The sequence below is a fragment of the Sapajus apella genome, unplaced genomic scaffold, assembly GCF_009761245.1.
Source record: "Sapajus apella isolate SASKATOON/1434 unplaced genomic scaffold, GSC_monkey_1.0 scaffold130, whole genome shotgun sequence".
Lineage (NCBI taxonomy): Eukaryota > Metazoa > Chordata > Mammalia > Primates > Cebidae > Sapajus > Sapajus apella.
The window spans coordinates 504939-519994 of NW_022437070.1; the positions used below are offsets into that span (position 1 = coordinate 504939).

The window sequence follows — 15056 nt, forward strand, 5'->3', positions numbered from 1 at the left end:
GTTACAGTGAGCCGAGATCACGCCACTGCACTCCAGCCTGGGCAACAAGAGCAAAACTCCATCTCAAAAAAGAGTCTAGAAAATTTTAAATAAAAAAGCAGAACCATGGAAGGGGACATGCTTGGGAAGGGACAAAGGGCTGGGCAGATGTCAGGGGATTTGGTTCCTGTGGCTAAAGAGACAGAAATTTGACAGAAAAAACAACCCTGCACAAAATAGCCTTGAGACAGCGAGCAAACTGCAGGTGGGTGAGGACTTTTCCTGAGTTTTATCAACTCCAAGATGCATGTTTTCCACACTTTACCGCCTCTGAAAAGGAAGACGCATCTTACAACTGACGGCTGCTTAGCCTAGGATATACCGCATGTCGGCTTTCACTCCCAGGTGAACTGCAGGAGAAACACCTGAACCCATGAAGCCTCAGTTTCCCTGCTGAGCAGTCGGGAGGTTGACCATCCTGACCTGCCTTGCAGGTTCCCATTCATTCCCTCTTGGAACAGCACTTAGGGAGTGAGTACAGGACTCCAGGCTCACACACAGGCACCTGGGAGGCAGCCGAGCCAGGACAGGCACTGCCTATAGACAGAGGTTGAGCACTGCGCCAAGACCCATGGCCACCTTGACAGGATGACAGACCTGCTGGGGAACTCTGCTGCCGCCAGAGGAGGCCTAGGACTTAGGACTGAGCTGCCTGTGCCAAAGAACTGCCCAGAGATGAGGCTTGATGAAAATGCCGGGCATGGCAGCTCACACCTGTAATCCCAACACTTCGGGAGGCTGAGGCAGGTGGATCACCTGAGGTCAGGAGACCAGCCTGACCAACATGGTGAAACACCATCTCTACTAAAAATACAAAAAATTGCTGGGTGTGGTGGTGGATGCATGTAATCCCAGCTACTAGGGAAGCTGAGGCAGGAGAATCGCTTGAACCCAGGAGGTGGAGGTTGCAGTGAGCTGAGATCACACTACTGGACTCCAGCAGAGGAGACAGAGCCAGACTCTGTCTCAAAAAAAAAAAAAAAAAAAAAGAAAAAAAGAAAGAAAGAAAAGAAAAGAAAAGAAAATGCTGATGCCCGGACTCCACTCATGGGGATTCCCCAGAGTTTGGTCTGCATGGGGCCCAGGGATGGTCATTCTTCACAAACATCCCAGGTCATTTGGAAGCAGATGGGACTTTTTTTCTCTTTTTTTTTTTGAGACAGAGTCTCGCTCTGTCGCCCAAGCTAAAGTGCAGTGGTGCGATCACGGCTAACTGGAGCCTTGACCTTCTGGGCACAAGTGATCCTCCCACCTCTCAGCCTCCCGGGTTGCTGGGGCTACAGGCATGCACCACCATGCCCGGATACTTTTGTAGTTTTTGTACAGACGGGGTTTCACCATCTTGCCCAAGCTGATCACAAACTCCTGACCTCACGTGATCTGCCCGCCTTAACCTCCCAAAGTTCTGGGATTACAGGTGTGAGCCATTGAGCCCCAGCCAGAGGGACCCTCTTTGAGAAACATACGAAAACTCCAAAGACGGGGTCTCTGCTCCCCTTTCTCCATTCCTAGGACATGACTGTCATCCATCCATCCATTCATTCAACAAGCATCTACAGAGCACCTACTGCATGCCAGGAGCTCAGACACAGGGAACACAGCACTCCCTTCTCAACTTCTGCAGTTTGGAGCCTTGGGAGAAAGCCAGTCCTGAAGAAATAACTCACGGGAAAGAATTTCTTAAAGGAAGGCACTTGCAATACACACACCAACATGCCTGCATCTCAAAAAGATGCTGCTGAGCCAGGATGCCCAACCCAACGGACTCCACAGGGCAGGTGCTCACCTCTGTGAAATTCTAGAAGAGGCAAGGCTGACCCACGATGACAAGGCAGGCCAGTAACTGCTTCTGGGAACACGTGCTGACCAGAAGGGGCACAGGGCAACTTTCTGGCAGTCACGAGAATGTGCTGTGTCTTGATAGGGGTGAGGACTCACGGAAAGGCATGCTTAAGCTATGTGCATTTTAATGAATGGCCCTCTGCAGCCTCAGCCTTGTGGGCTCAAGCAATCCTCCCACCTCAGCCTTCAGAGTAGCTCCAGGCGGGAGCCACCACAACCAGCTAAGGTTTTTATTTTTTTTGGAGAGACAGGATCTCACTGTGCTGCCCAGGCTGGTCTCGGACTCCTGACCTCAGGTGATCCTCCCACCTCAGCCTCCCGAAAAGTGCTGGGATTACAGATGGGAGTTACCACACCTGGCCCCTCTGTGAATTTTACTGTATACAAATTACACTTCAATGAAAAAGGACTGGGAAAGGCCAGTCACGGTGGCTCACACCTGTAATCCCAGCACTTTGGGAGGCTAAGGCGGGCAGATCACCTGAGGTCAGGAGTTTGAGACCAGCCTGAGGTTGGGAGTTCAAGACCAGCCTGGCCAACATGGAGAAACCTTGTCTCTACTAAAAATACGGTAATTAGCTGGGCATGGTGGCGGGCGCCTGTAATCCCAGCTACTCAGGAGGCTGAGGCAGGGAGAATGGCTTACACCCGGGAGGCAGAGGTTGTAGTGAGCCAATATTGCACCATTGCATTCCAGCCTGGGCGACAGAGTGAGATTCTGACAAAAAAAAAAAAAAAAAAAAAACAGTAGGAGGTCACCATGCACATTCTAGGGAGAGAAATTCCACCAGTATCCCAAGGGTTTGTTAGGCTGTGAGCTAAGACCTCTCCCAGGGAGACCTCCCTCACCCAGGCTGGGTGCCTAGTGTCTGAGGTCAATGAGGCGCAATGCGGCGCAATGCATGCCAGCTGATGGAGGTTACAGTCCAGCGAACTGTCAAAGTCACCCTGTGAGGCAGGGGCTATGGGCATCTATCTGCCTGCCCAGCCTCACACAGTGGACAAGAGGTGGTATCCGGCCTCTGGAGAGGTAGCTCTGGGGAGCTTCACCTGCAGGCGTCCCTGGACACTTGGCCATCCTCTGCCTCCAGTCAGCAGAGATGACCAGGCGCTCTCTCAAGGACCCCAAGGGTCATTAGCAAGGGTCTCATAGCCGCAGACAGATATTCCCGCTTACTTCATTCCCAAGGTTACCAGGCTGGGACACAGAGGACCTACGCGGCTGACAGGGGCCACGCAGAAGTTGGCAGCCCCCTAAGCAGGTGAGCATTTCAAAGGGAGAGTGCAGAGGGACAGGGTGGGCATGGCGAGGGAATGAAGGCAGCGGGGCCGGGCTGAGGAGTCCAGGGGCATTAACCCTTTGTCTGCAACCCTAGAAAGAGCACATTTGGGCCAGGCTCGGTGGCTCATGCCTGTAATCCCAGCACTTTGGGAGGCCCAGGTGGGCAGATCACGAGTCCAGGAGTTCGAGACCAGCCTGACCAACATGGTGAAACCCTGTCCCCACTAAAAATATAAAAACGTGCTGGGTGTGGTGGTGCATGCCTATAACCCCAGCTACTCAGGATTCTAAAGCAGGAGAACTGCTTGAACATGGAAGGCACAGGTTGCAGTGAGCTGAGATCGAGCCACTGCACTCCAGCCTGGTGGACAGAGCAAGACTGTCTCAGAATAAAAAAAGAAAGAGAAAGAAAGCTCATTTTTGTCCCCAACCTCAAGCGTACATGCAGAGGCAACAACTAACAACAGTAACAATAGTGACTGTTTACTGTAAGCTAGGCACTTGGAAAACATCCTCTCCGCGCTAAACCTTATTTAACAATACGGTTATCCAAAGAAGCATTTATTATTTCTCCTGCATTTCCGCTTCTCTAGGCTGGCCTAAAGGAGGCAAAGAGCTTGCCACCAAGTCCCGGGGTTAGAAGGAGCAGAAACAGGACTTTAATCCACACAGCTGACCCACTTGCTTGTCACCTCCAGGGTCATCCTAGGGGTCCACCCCTGCTGCCAGCCCCACTTCAACTCTTCCTTTAGGAGGATGATTTCTGCACAGAGTAACAGAACCAGTACCCCACACTGTATGCCCCCAGGTGGAACCCCACCAAACCTGTGTCACCAGAAACAACCCTCAGGGTTCCAGGCTTGGTGTGGCTAAGGCAGGGAATTCACCACAGTCCCAAAGGGTGATCACAGAAAAAGGACAACCTGATCAAAGCACTCTCTGCTGCCTCAGTTTCCCCAACCTGTGAAATGGGCCTAATGCCACTTCCTTCACAGAACAGGACAGACTCCGGAGGTGCTGAAACAAATTCTGGATCCCAGAAATAACAATACCATTAATAACAATAATAATACAGAGGAAATGATCTGGTATTTGCTTGGTAAAAAAGAAAAATATATATATTTGCAGGGTAGGAAAGGCATAATGGCCAAAAAAAGATCAGCAAAAAATTCTTGCAGAAGCTGGTGATGGTTATACAGAGGATGGCTATGCTATTCTCTCAACTCTTGGTGAGTGCTTTAAAATTTCCTTAACAAAAAGTTAAAAAGGTCAGGTGTGTAACTCATGCTCGTAATCCCAGAACTTAGGAAGGCCTAGGAAGGCGGATCAACTGAGGTCAGTAGTTCGAGACCAGCCTGGCCAACATGGTGAAATCCCATCTCTACCAAAAGCACAAAAATTAGCCAGGCATGGTGGCGCACGCCTGTAATCCCAGCTACTCAGGAGGCTGAGGCAGGAAAATCGCTGAAGCCTGGGAGGCAGAGGTTGCAGTGAGCCGAGATTGCGCCACTACACTACAGTCTGGGTGACAGAGTGAGAGCCTGTCTCAAAAAAATAAAAAATGTAAGTTAAAATAATAAACCCGCCAAGCAAAGTCTAGATGGCAAAAAAAAGAAAATAATAATAATAATAATAATAATAAGTAAAGATGGCCAGGTACAGTGGCTGATGCCTACACTCCCAGGACTTTGGGAGGCCAAGGTGGGAGGACTGCTTGAGCCCAGAAGTTGGAGACCAGTCTGGGCAATATACCAAGACCTTGTCACATGAAATAAAATAAAATAAAATATTAAAAATAATAGGCCAGGCATGGTGGCTCATATTTGTAATCCCAGCATTTTGGGAAGCCAAGGAGGGTGGATTGCTTGAGTCCAGGAGTTCGAGACCAGTCTGGCCAACATGGCCAAACCCCATCTCTACAAAAAAATACAAAATTATCTGGGTGTTGTGGCCCATATATCTGTAGTCATAGCTAACGAGGCTGAGACATGAGGATCACATGAACCCAGGAGGCAGAGGCTGTGGTGAGCTCAGATTGTGCCATTGTACTCCATCCAGCCTGGGCACACAGCAGGACTCTTGTCTTGAAAAAAAAAAAAAAATTAAATTAAATAAATAAAAATAAAAAAATAAGAAGAATCAAAGTGAATCTTCGGCCGGGCACGGTGGCTCACACCTGTAATCCCAGCACTTTCGGAGGCTGAGGTGGGTGGATCACCTGAGGTCAGGAGTTCGAGACCAGCCTGACCAACATAGAGAAACCCCATCTCTACTGAAAATTCCAAAAATTAGCTGGGTGTGGTGGTGCATGCCTGTAGTCTCAGCTACTCGGGAGGCTGAGGCAGGAGAATCGCTTGAACCCGGGAGGCGGTGGTTGTGGTGAGTCGAGATCGCACCATCGCACTCCAGCCTGGACAACAAGAGTGAGAATCCATCTCAAAAAAAAAAAAAGAAAGTGAATCTTCACTGAGCATTCCCGAGAGCCAGGTCCTATTCTAAAAAGCTTCCCACATCTTCACTCATTGAAGCTTCACAGCACCCAAAGCAGAGGAAGCTCTGTTGCGGAAGAGGAAACTGAGGCCCAAAGGGTATCTGGACATTGTCTTTCTTTTATTTTATTTTTGAGACGGAGTCTCGCTCTGTCGTCCTGGAGTACAGTAGTGCCATCTCAGCTTACTGCAACCTCCGCCTCCCAGGTCAAGCAACTCTCCTGCCTCAGCCTACTGAGTAGCTGGGATTACAAGCATGCACCACCATGCCTGGCTAATTTTTGTATTTTAGTAGAGACAGGGCTTCACCACGTTGGCCAGGCTGGTCTCAAACTCCTGACCTCAGGTGATCCATCTGCCTCAGCCTCCCAGAGTGCCGGGATTACAGGCATGAGCCACCAACACCAGCTCTGTGCCTTCCATTTAAAATGCCATCACTGGTGGGGCATGGTAGCTCAAGCCTGTAATCCCAGCACTTTGGGAGGCTGAGGGAGGTGGATCACTTGAGTTCGGGAGTTCGAGACCAGCCTGACCAACATGAAGAAACCCGTCTCTACTAAAAATACAAAATTAGCCTGGAGTGGTAGCACATGCCTGTAATCCCAGCTACTCAGGAGGCTGAGGCAGGAAAATCGCCTGGACCTGGGAGGTGGTGGTTGTGGTGAACTGAGATCACATCATTGCACTTCAGCCTAGGCAACAAGAGCGAAACTCCATCAAAAAAAAAAAGCCAGCACTGTTTGCCTAGGGTTTGCGGGGAAGGCCATAGCGACTTGGGTATCTGATCCTATGGGAGACTATGCTACTTAATAATAATTATTCTCATTACAGCCACACATTTTTTCAGGCGCTGGCTATACCTCAGGCACTGTACTGAAGACTGAGCATGCCTGAGGTTGGTTTCCTCCCATGCCCATTCTTCCAGATGGGGAAACTGAGGCACGGTATCGGGAAGCCCTGTGTGCCTCATGCCGGAGCAGCCTGCTGCGTGCCCTCTGCTGCCATACGGTTTAAAATGCCAACATTGTTCATCGTGTGCCTTTCAGGAAGACAATGGGGACCTTTCAGAGCAGAGGAGTCAGCGTGAGCCCCACGGGAGAACAGCAATCATAGGGAAAACTACAGCAGCATCATTTGCTAGTTCCTGAAAGCAACTGCATGCCCAGCTGGACAGAACATTGCTTTGTTCAGCCTTACAGCAGACCCTACAAGGGAGGCATCATGAGCCCACTTTATAGACAAGGAAACTGAGGCCACGCAAAGGGATCGCTTGCCCAGAGTCACACTGCAATTAGGCAGAGAAGTCAGCATTCCATCCAACGCCTGCCAAATAAGGGGTCACAGTCCACAGGAGAAAGAACTGCCTAAAAATGACAGGTGACACCAACACTGAGTGATGGGGCTACCTTGACACTTTATGGGTGTTTGGGAACCCTCAAAGAGCCTTACCAAATAGATACTGAGATTAACTCACTTAAAAGAGGGGGAAACCTGGGCACAGTGGCTCAGGCCAGGTGCGGTGGCTCACACCTGTAATCCCAGCGCTTTGGGAGGCTGAGGTGGGCACATCACCTGAGGCCAAGAGTTCAAGACCAGCCTGACCAACATGGAGGAACCCCGACTCTACTAAAAAAAACAAAATTAGCCAAGTGTGGTGGCGAATGCCTATAATCCCAGCTACTCAGGAGGCTGAGGCAGGAGAATCCCTTGAAACCGGGAGGCAGAGGTTGCAGTGAGCCACGATGACACCATTGCACTCCAGTCTGGGCAACAAGAGTGAAACTCTGTTTTTAAAAAAAAAAAAAGGAAAGAAAAAGAAAAGGGGGAAACCAAGGCCCCAAGCAAGGCCCCCGTCCACAGCCATTCATCCAGCAAGTGGCAGAACTGGGATCAGAACCAACTGGCAGGGTCCAGAGCCCACACTCCCGACCTCCACACCAGGTGGCAAGCACGTGATGCAGCCCATAAGGAGGAGGAAGAGGCAAGAAGCTCATCAGATGCAAGGAGGTCACCGGAGGAGGCAAAGACATGTGCAGGTGCAGCCTGGAGACACAGCCTGGGCGACAGGCGGGATCACAGTGAACAGGAGAGAAAGAGAACAAGGTCCTTCAAGGTGCGGCACAAGGGGCCGGGCGCAGTGGCTCATGCCTATAATCCCAGCACTCTGTGAGGCTTAGGCGGGAAGAGTCCTTGAGCAGGAGTTGGAGACCAGCCTGGGCAACACAGTGAGACCTCGTCTTAACAAAAAAATACAAAAACTCCCTGGGTGTGGTGGTGGGCACTTGTAGTCCCAGCTACTGGGGAGGCTGAGATGCGAGGCTCACTCATGCCCGGGAAGGGCAATGCTGCCGTGAAAAGTGATGGCGCCACTGCACTCCAGCCTGGGTGACACAGCAAGACTGTGTCTCAAAAAATTAAAAAGGTACAGCATCAAAGGTACCCCCTAAGAGCCAGCAAAGGACAAATTGCTGGCCCTTGATCTATCAATCCCACTTCCAGGAGGCCACCACAGGCACACCCACTTTCCTGTAATGTGTGTGGACCTGTGCCTTCCCAGGCTGCAAACAGAAACATTCAGAAACGCCTCCACATCCATTATAGTAAAGGAGGATTCGCCCACACAGAGGAATACCACACAGCCAAGAAAAGGATGGAAGACCTACATGAGGTCTCCCAGGAAGATGAAGCAGGAAGAAAGCAATGGATAGAGCAGACTACCATCTGTGTAAGATGAATAGTTTTTTCTTTGTTCGTTTTAGCCGGAATCTCGCTGTGTTGCCCAGGCTGGAGCACCCAGGCTGGCGCGATCTCAGCTCACTGCAACCTCCACCTCCCAGGTTCAAGCAATTCTCCTGCCTCAGCCTCCTGAGTAGCTGGGATTACAGGTGTGTACCACCACACCCAGCTAACTTTTTTATTTTGTAATTTTTTTTTTTTTGAGACGGAGTTTCGCTCTTGTTACCCAGGCTGGAGTGCAATGGCGCGATCTCGGCTCACCGCAGCCTCCGCCTCCTGGGTTCAGGCAATTCTCCTGCCTCAGCCTCCTGAGTAGCTGGGATTACAGGCACGTGCCACCATGCCCAGCTAATTTTTTGTAGTTTTAGTAGAGACGGGGTTTCACCATGTTGACCAGTATGGTCTCGATCTCTTGACCTCGTGATCCACCCGCCTCGGCCTCCCAAAGTGCTGGGATTACAGGCTTGAGCCACCGCGCCCGGCCTGTAATTTTTGTATTTTTAGTAGAGATGGGATTTTACCACATTGGTCACGCTGGTCTTAAACTCCTGACCTCAGGTGATCTGTCCACTTCAGCCTCCCAAAGAGCTGGGATTACCTGCGTGAGCCACCGTGCCCGGCCTGAATGGTTTTAAAGACATACATCGGTATATAAAAGTACACACACAGAACATCAGAATGGTGGCGGCTGCTCTGGGGAAGAGAGCTAGGGGACCAGGGATTCTGGGGAGGATACAGGGACACGTCATCTTTGGTATTCTGAATTTGCCCTGTGTGCTATGTATCACTTAGGAAAAAAAGAACGAAAGGCAGAGAGAGAAAGATGCTGTCTCAGACCACCCAGGCAGCATGAATGAAACCCCACAACAGCTAATCCAACCCTTCTCTCTCCTCCTCCTGGACTGGATCCCTATGACTTAACTGCTCCCTAGGGCCCTGCCACACAGTAGGCCCTCAGGAAGTTTAATTGGGAACAATTAAAGAAACAAAGGCCCTCTCTGCTTTTGCCAATACCCCCCCCCCACCACCAATGAATACATACACTCATACACAAAACTAATTGTCACCAAACTAGAAATGCCTTAGAAAACCCTCTCTCTCCACTGGGGAAACTTGCTTGTTCCTGAGACACAAAAGCTTCAGTCAACTGGGACACAACTCTAATGGTAGTACTCCAGGCAGAGGAGAATGCAAGGAACGGAACCAGGAGACACTCCCTAAGGACCCCTCCACCAAACGCTTCCTCTGGTGTGGCATAAGGTGCCTGCTAGCAGGGAGCTAGCTCAGGCTAGACCGGGGACAAAAAACCAGAGGGGTGTGAAGGGGTGAGTAAGGAGGGGGCAATTCGTTCTGCTGGGGGATGGGGGCAGTTAACATCGTGGACACGCAGCGCGGGTAACTATTCTTGTTTTCTACTAAGTGAGGGTGCCTGGTGGGGGAAGAAGGCTCAACTATGACCAAGGCAAGACAACCATGCTCCTCACCCCTCTCCCCTGCAGGGCGGGAGAGGGGAAATGGCAGCCCCCTCTGCCTTCCAAGCCCAGGCGGCCTGGAAAGGAATGCCATGTTTTCCTGTTTCCAATTAACTTCCCTTACCAGCAGCCTTCTGCATTCTTGAGACCTGGAGTCAAGGCAGCCTGGGGGGTGGGGGTTGAGAGCTGGCGGGGAACTGCCCTGCTGGCTGGACCTGGGGCTACAAGGTGGCCCACGGGAACCTGGGGAGCCCTACACACCCCCAGGAACTCCCCATTCCCAGACCTCTGGGCCCTGATCCCTTGGCCCTTCCATAACCTGGGGCAGACCCCATCTCCTAAAGGAAGGGTGGGGAAGGGCCGGAGGCCTCTGGGAAGGAAGTCAGCAGGGAGACCCTCTTGGGCCTCACTCAGACTTCTCCCACCACCCTCCGAAAAGATCAGTTCCTACATTGAGCCAGCACTCAGCCTTGAGAGATCTGCGACTTCTCCAGAGCCCCTCTCCTCCTGCCCACCTCCCCCGAGAATTATTATTTATGCCTGTCATTTCACCAAGGGAAATATCTGCACTTAAAGTAGGGGGCAGTGGCTGCAGGGATTAGGGGTCCCTCAACGCTTCTGGGATCAGACTCCATGAAGTACCATCTCCCCAGTTCTGTTGACAAATATGGAGTCCCCACCACTAATCTCTGCTGTCTGGCTTGGAGTCCTGGCTCGGCCATGGAGATGGGGTTTCACCATATTCCAGGCTGGTCTCGAACTCCCAACCTTATGATCCACCCGCCTCAGCCTCCCAAAGTGCTTCCCCTCGCCTCAGTTTCCTCATCTGTAAAATGGCAAGATCACCTGTATTACCTCCTACACCCAGTGAGTTGGGGCCAGCCTCTCTCCCTCAGCCCCCACCCCTCCACCCCGCCAGGTAAATATGTATTCAGCATGGGTAAAGTGTTTAAGGGGTAGGGCCCCAGTCCCCAAAGCGCTCAGAGGGTACGTGGCACTGAGGGAAATTGTTTGTTTGCAATTGGCCTTCCCCCACCACAGGGAATTCTTCTGGGGCAAAGTCCTCTATTCACCTTTAAATTTTTTATTTAATTTATTATTATTATTATTATTATTATTGAGACAGGGTCTCACTCTGTTGCCCAGCGTTGAGAGCACAATCACAGCTCACCCTGGCCTCAAATGCCTCGGCTCAAGCAATCGTCCGACATCGTCACCCCCAAGGAGCTAGGGCCACAGGCAAGTGCCACCATGCCCAGCTAATTGTTTGATTTTTTGTAGACACAGGGTCTCATCATGTTGCCTAGGCTGGTCTTGAAATCCTGGGCTCAAGTGATCCTCCTGCCTCGGTCTCCCAAAGTGTTGGGGTTACAGGCGTGAGCCACAGCACCTAATCTTAAATTTAAATGCCAGTCAGATCAGCTGAGGTCAGGACCTCGAGACCAGGCTGGCCAACATGGTGAAACTCCATCTTTACTAAATATACAAAAATTAGCTGGGTGTGGTGATGGGTGCCTGTAATCCCAGCTACTCGGGAGGCTGAGGCAGAAGAATCACTTCAACCCAGGAAGTGGAGGTTGCAGTGAGCCAAGATCACACGCCATTGCACGCTAGCCTGCGCAACAAAGAAAGACTCTATTGCAAAAAAAAAAAAAAATTCAAAAAAAAAATTCAATGCCAGCAGCTGACCTTCCTGCCCTGCACCCACACTGCACACCCTGCCTGCTGAATGATAACTATAAATGACACGTTTGGATAATACTTTTACCCACCTCCGGGTCACTTAGAGAAACTATAATTATCCCTACTTGCAGATGACAAAACTGAGGACCAGAAGTTAAATGACCTGACTAAGGTTACAGAGCAGATCAGGCCAGAGAGAGACAGGCAAGAAAGCTCTCTGCTGCTGGGTATGATGACTCACGCCTGTAATCCCAGCACTTTGGGAGGCCGAGGCAGTCAGATCACAAGGTTGGGAATTCGAGACCAGCCTGGCCAATATGGTGAAACCCCACCTCTACTAAAAATACAGAAAAAAAAAAAAAAAATAGCAGGGCGTGGTGGTGCACAACTGTAATCCCAACTACTTGAGAGGCTGAGGCAGGAGAATTGCTTGAACCCAGGAGGCGGAGGTTGCAGTGAGCCGAGATTGTGCCACTGCACTCCAGCCTGGACAACAGAACAAGACTTCGTCTCAAAAAAAAGAAAAAGAAAAAGAAAGTTCTCCGCTAGTTGCATCAAAGGGCCATGATATGGCAAAGTGACAGCGGGTCACAGGGCATAGTAACAACCAGATGACAACAGTCCCAAACAGTTCAGCTTCTCTCCAGGTAGGGCTTAGTAGCAGCAAATGTGGCCAAGTACCCTGCTCAGTCGGAGAAGGGAGAGCATGACTGGGGCCAGCTCCTAGGTGCCCCAAGCCCATCACTGGCCAGGCCTGGGACTCCCCCTCCCTGACTCTTCACAGGCCTCCAATTCTCAGCTCCTGCAGGCAATTCTTCATTCCAGCCACAAGCGAAATAAATGATCCTGCCCTCAGCCCCACTTCCAAGTACACCCCTTCCCAAAACCAGCTCCCAGGGAAAACAAATCTGGCCACCGCTTCTAGGTATTAGCTACATTTCCAACCAGGTCCACTGAAGTCAGAGAAGCAAAGTGCCAAAGGGTGGGACAGAAGAGCTTAAGATTTTCTAACTGAGATGGAAATACTCTAGGAGGTAACGAATTGGGGCTCTGTGTGACCCAGGGCTGTGTGATCCTGGGCAAGCCCCTTAACCTCTCTGAGCCTCCATGAACCTGTCTGGAAAATGGGAATAATGTCTGTCCCTCCACTTCCTCCTTGGACTGTGGCCAGTGTGTAATGCATTTAGCAGCGGCAGAAAGAGGCTCCCTAGTTAGAGAAATATTGTTCTTAATATTTCCATTGGGGGGGTGGAGGGAGCTATGGGGAAAACAAGGGAGGTCAACGTGCCCCCAAAATTCTACCAGCATGGGAAGTGGTTGCTTCCTGAGTTGTCCTCCCCTGTTTTCTCATGACCCAGGGCAGGTCAGAGTTGACAGATCCCCCCGCCCCACCCCAGGTGCTGGAAGAGGTGAAAAGCACAGAGAGCTTATCCCAAATCTCAGGCCTTGAAGCCCGGGATGTTTCTAGTTTCCCTGACAAGTGCCCTCTGTAAAGAGGAGTTAAGAGAAAGCCATCCCTAGATCTGTATTATATTATGGGTAGGTGGTAGGTGGGGTGGGGGGTTGACAAAAGGGGGCGATGGTCAGGACACGGACCTGGGCACAGACTGCAGCCCACAAGGCTGGGGACATCAGAGACTAGGACCTGTCACCCGGGCCTCCCCGGGAGAGCTGACACTGCGGCCTCTGACCCCACCTCCAGGGAAGTTCAGCTGCTCAGAACCACAAAGCAAAACAAAGGGGCGCGTAGAGGAAGGAGCCCTAGTGCCTTCCAATCACCACCGGCGCCCAAGCCCGAGTCGAGCCCTTCCGCGGCTCCTCGCCCGGTCGTCCCGGCTGGCGGCGCACCAAGGCCCAGGCAGCCCCTGGTCCCTCGTCTCCCCGCGGCTGCCCGTGACAGGAGTCGGGGAAGCAGCCGAGGGCAGCCGGGGATGGGAAATCCAGATGGCTCCATCCCTCCTCCCTCCTCCTCCATCCCTCCCTCCGGGTGCCCGCGGCCTGGCTGCCCTCCGCAGGGGCCCGAGGAGGCCGCGGGCCCAACTCGTCCGGGCTCACCCCGGGGAAAGGGCTGCCTTTGTCTAAAGGTCACCACCCGAGCGCCGTGCCCCGGCCCGGCCTGGTGCCTCCCGTTCCCAGGCCGAAAGGGAGGAGATGGGGGGCCGCCCCGAACCTCGGGAGGTGACAGGAGAGGCGCTCACCCCCCCACACCCGTAACGGCCCCCTCCGGGATGAACCTCAGCTGGGGATGGGGGAGGGGGTCACCTCCCTCCACTGCCGGGGGTGGGGGGTCAAGTCAACTCCTTTCATTGTTTAGGAGCGGTGCGGAGGGGGAGCCCCGATGGCCTCCTTCCCCATCCATCCCTCCCCAGCTCTCAGGGGCCCCCCGTGTCCGCGACACCCACGGGAGGGATTTGGGGAGGGGGCGCAGGGGCCAAGCGAGGCGGGGAGATGCAGGCTCGCCGCCTCCGGCAGGGAGATCGCCGCCCGCTGCCCGGTGGCCCTCGCCTTCCCCGAAAGGCGGGGAGCGGGGCGAGGGGAGGGGGCCAGGCCGGGGAGGGGGTCTCCGCGCCCCTCCCCCCGTGGAACGTTAGTTCTCCTCTCCCCGCCGCTCCATTGTATCCCCGGCAGCCGGCGGGAGGGCCGGGGAGGCACCGGGCGCCGGGTCTGGGCAGGGAAGCCGGTTGGGGGGGGTCCCCGTAGGATCGGGGCGGCGGCGGTGGTGGGAGAGACGCGGGGCGGGGGGGTGCCGGTGGCGGTGGGCGCCGAGCAGAAAAAAAAAAAAAGAGGCAGCGGGCGCTGCGCCCCGGCTGGGGGGCTGAGTGTGTGAGTGTCGCGGGGGTGGGTTCGGCCCCGGCTCCGGCTCCCCCCACACACACCCTCGCCGCCAACCCCCACTCCCCCCTCGCTTTTGCGCCCTGTCACAGCCCCGACTCGCAGGTAGAGAGAGTTAAGAGATTTAAAGAGAAATTGCTACATTGTGAGAAACTCACCCTGATGTTTGAGCAGCCGTCGGCGCGGGGTCTCCGAGACGGCCCCGCACGGGCTGCAAAGGGAGGACCCAGAAGGGGCCGGCCGGCCGGGCCGGTCAGCGCACTGCCTGATCGCATGGCGGCCGCTCCGCAGCCGCCGCCGGGCCCCCGCCGCCGCCCCGCGCCCAGGCCCGCGCGCCCCGGGCCCGCGCCCGCGCCGGGGAGCGTCCCTCGGGTATGCAAAAAAAATTTCTTTTAATTAAATGCAAACGGAAAAAAAAAAACCTCGCAGGTTTTGTGTTCCGCCCCCCCTTCCTCCTCCTCCTCCTCCTCCTCTTCCCTCCTCCCTCGCCGGGGGAGGGGCTTCGGGAGGCCCCGCCCCACGCCCGGGCGGACCAGCCCCGGCCCCGCCAGGCCGAGCGGCGGGCCCAGGAGCCAATGGGAGGCTGCGGACGCCCGAGGACTGGGCCCTCCGCGCCGGCGCCGCCCCCGCCCCCAGCCCCAGTCCCGGGGGTTCGGGGGTGCGCCTGCCCGGGCTCCGGTG

General features: G+C 53.6%; 1 protein-coding gene across 2 annotated transcripts in view; it reads right to left on the reverse strand.

The window, feature by feature from the left end:
• Window positions 1-14768, reverse strand: part of BICRA (BRD4 interacting chromatin remodeling complex associated protein) — a 95178-nt gene extending 80410 nt beyond the window's left edge. For both annotated transcript variants that reach the window (XM_032262510.1, XM_032262509.1), the window contains exon 1: window positions 14534-14768. The gene's annotated coding sequence lies outside the window, so the exon portion shown is untranslated. The remainder of the gene's footprint in view (window positions 1-14533) is intronic.
• Window positions 14769-15056: the final 288 nt, after the last annotated feature.